Below are 3,639 nucleotides of genomic sequence, written 5' to 3'. Positions count from 1 at the left end.
CCTGCTTTCCCTTTTCCCTGCCCTCTCCCCACCCCCACTGAGGACAGAGGGCCTGGCTCCCTCCCCAGGACTGCTGAGCCACTGGAATGGAGCGGGCTGTGAGTCAGCCAGAAGGAAGGGACACTTACAGCCACTTGCATCAGATGTTCCTGCCACCGAGCCTCATGTCCAGAGGCCCCAGCCCAGTGAAGGCCCAGTGATGACCCTAACCATGACCCTCACTTACCTGGGGATCTGATAAGACCGGGGACTGGTGGTTCCTGTCCCTGGAGGTCCAGACAGGTGAGAACATGCAGAGAAGGTACAGGCCAGACTGAGTGCCAGCCCGTGATGCCAACTCTACCTGCTCCTTAGAACCACAGCCACCCCAGCCCCGAGTACTGATCCAACTGATTCCGACACCCTGATTCTGGCTTGGACGCTATGTCTGGAGCAGGTTTCTCCTGCCAGCCCTGTGCCCCCTCCAAGCCTCAAGCGCCTGAGCTGAGGAGGGAGGGACCCAGCGCTCCACACAAAGGCAGGGGCTTATGAGGGTACTGCAGTGGTCCCAGTACCCCCATCCCCCACCAAGCACCGACACCTACTGCTCTCTTGTGTGTATGCACCCTCTCCATCCACTTCCACCTGCGCATAGTCTGCCCCACACGGACGCAGGCTTAGTGCCTCTCTAAACGTGTACACACATGCACACACTAGTCTGGTCACACTCACACACACTCACACCCAACAAGTTCTGCTTTTATTTTTTGGCCTCACTACGAGTGGCATGTGGGATCTTAGTTTCCTGACCAGGGATCAAACCGGTGCCCCACACAGTGAGGCACTGGAAGCTCAGAGTCCTAACCACTGGACCACCAGGGAAGTCCGGGTACTTCTTTTTAGCACTGGAAGACAAAAGTCTTTACTATTACCCCTTGGTAGGATTGCCAGATAAAATAGAGAATACACATTTAAATTTGAATTTCAGACAAACAACGAATAATTATTTTGGATATACTAATGCATGGGATATACATGAGAATGATACTGAAAGGTTATTCGTTATATGAAATTCAACTTTAAAGTGGCATCCTGTATTTTTATTTGCTAAATCTGGGGGCTCTCCCTGCTGGGTCTGGAGGTCCTGAGCTGTCCTTGGGTCCCCTGGCTGCTGCTCTGGGAGGTGATCTCTGCACGACTGAGGCCCCAGGATCCCAGGGCTCAGCTACCCTGCCAGGCCTGGGAGGAGGTGGTCAGAGTGAATCCCACCAGCCAACCAGCATGCCTCCTCAGGCTCACAGAGGGCAGGGGGAGCAGAGGCCCGGGGGTTCAGGACCTGCCTGTTGTCTCCTCTAGGCTTTGGGGGAGATGCCCACATACAACAGGGGCAGAGTCACCTTGTAGAATCTGCTTCTCAGAGAGCTGGTTCCCTGCACCTTTGGCTCTGAGTCCTGCCAAGCCTCATACATGACTGAGGTGGAAGATGGAGGCCAGACCCCTCTCCTCTTGGCCACCTAGGATGCCACAAAGGAAGCTGGAATGGATCTGCAGTTGGGGAGGGGAGGGAAAAGCTGTGTAGCCCCAGAATTGCTTCAACTGATGCAGGAAACTTGTTCTCCTTGATCAGGCCAGTGCCTCCCGACTCCTGCTCCTTGAGGGCAATCCTGAGACCCCTTCCCCAGCTGTCTGCCTCCCTGCCATCCTTTGGGTGAGGGAGTATCCTTGTTCCAGAGTCTGCCCGTCCTGCCCACAGCTCTGTGTCATCCTTCCCCCTGCTGGACCGGCCCCTGACTAAGCCTCACTGCCCCAACCCCGACAGTGCCCCAAAGCGGGGAGGGGGCCAGGGCCCAGGCTTTCTGCCTCACCTCCTTGGCAGGTGGGGTCTCCTAGAGGCAGGCAAGACTCCTTGGGTTCCAGGGTGAGGCGGCCAGGGTGGCCAGCTCCCCAGGTACCTCCCAGCCCCTGAGCACCCAGCACCTCTGGGAGCTTGGCCTGTAAACAAGGGCTGTCCTCAAGGAAGATGGCAGCAATAGGTTGTCTGTAGCTGGCCGTGAGTCTGTGACAGGACAGGACTGAGGCCTCTGTGCCAGGAGCTCAGGCTCAAAGGTCCCTCCCCCTCCCCATTCCCATTGCCAGCACCTGCCCCCCAGTGCAGACTGAGCTGGGGCTGGCTGTCTCGCCCTGGCCAGCACAACCCAGGCCCCCACAACGGCCAGCACCCAGTCCAATTCTCCTCAGTCCTGGGGACTCAAGTGTCCCATTCCAGGGGACCTGCAGTGGTTGTTTGCATGTACCTGTATTTACCCATGGACACACACACACATGCAAGAACTCATGTTTCCAGCACACACATGCATGGCTCCTACCCTTGTTGAAGAGCCCATGTGTGCACCAGGACCCCTCCCAGCACCCAACGAAGTGCTCCCTCCTCAAGCACAGGATGGGGTCTGCAGGATTCAGGGCACCCAGAGGGCATAAGCAGTGTGTGTGTGTGTGTGGGGGGGGTGATCCTGCTCTCCAGGAGATGCTGGGAGGTGTCTGGTTGTCATGACTGGTAGGGGCTGAGGCTCCTGGCATTGAATGGGTAGGAGCCAGGGAGGCTGTTCAGCTGGGTTAAGGAGAGGAGACCTGGGTGGAAGGACCTTAAAGGTGGGGGCTATCTTCCCATCTCTGTTTCCTGTTTCCCCACCTGCAGTACTGGGCTCACCAAGGGACCACCTGTCCAGACTGTGAGAGTATGAGAGCTCCTCTGAGCAGTGCCCAGTGCTGGACCTGGCTTCCAGTTTAGGGAAAAAATTATGCCCCCACCAGCCAGACTCCCAAATCAAGCTGCACAGGACTGGAGCTCCACTGGACCTAGGAAGATAGCCCTGAGGCAAGGCCTCAGTTCATTTCTATTCCCTGAGGTCAGAGGCATGCATGTTCTTTGTTGCATCACGTGGAATCTTGTTCCTTGACAGGGATCAAACCCAGGTCCCCTGCATTGGGAGCACAGTCTTAGCTACCAGACCTGCAGGGAATTCTCCAGGTGTGATCAAATGAAAATGAGGTTGTACTAGATTCAGTCCAGTTCAGTTCAGTTGCTCAGTCGTGTCCGACTCTTTGTGACCCCATGAATCGTAGCACGCCAGGCCTCCCTGTCCGTCACCAACTCCCGGAGTTCACTCAGACTCACGTCCATCAAGTCAGTGATGCCATCCAGCCATCTCATCCTCTGTTGTCCCCTTCTTCTCCTGTCCCCTATCCCTCCCAGCATCAGAGTCTTTTCCAATGAGTCAACTCTTCTCATGAGGTAGCCAAAGTACTGGAGTTTCAGCTTTAGCATCATTCCTTCCAAAGAAATCTCAGGGCTGATCTCCTTCAGAATGGACTGGTTGGATCTCCTTGCAGTCCAAGGGACTCTCAAGGGTCTTCTCCAACACCACAGTTCAAAAGCATCAATTCTTCGGCGCTCAGCCTTCTTCACAGTCCAACTCTCACATCCATACATGACCACAGGAAAAACCATAGCCTTGACTAGACGAACCTTTGTTGGCAAAGTAATGTCTCTGCTTTTGAATATGCTATCTAGGTTGGTCATCACTTTCCTTCCAAGGAGGAAGCCTCTTTTAATTTCATGGCTGCAGTCACCATCTGCAGTGATTTTGGAGCCCCAAAAAA

This window comes from Bison bison, unplaced genomic scaffold (assembly GCF_000754665.1).
Source record: "Bison bison bison isolate TAMUID 2011002044 unplaced genomic scaffold, Bison_UMD1.0 scf7180017864492, whole genome shotgun sequence".
In the NCBI taxonomy this organism is placed as follows: Eukaryota; Metazoa; Chordata; class Mammalia; order Artiodactyla; family Bovidae; genus Bison; species Bison bison.
This window is presented reverse-complemented; position numbering follows the sequence as displayed.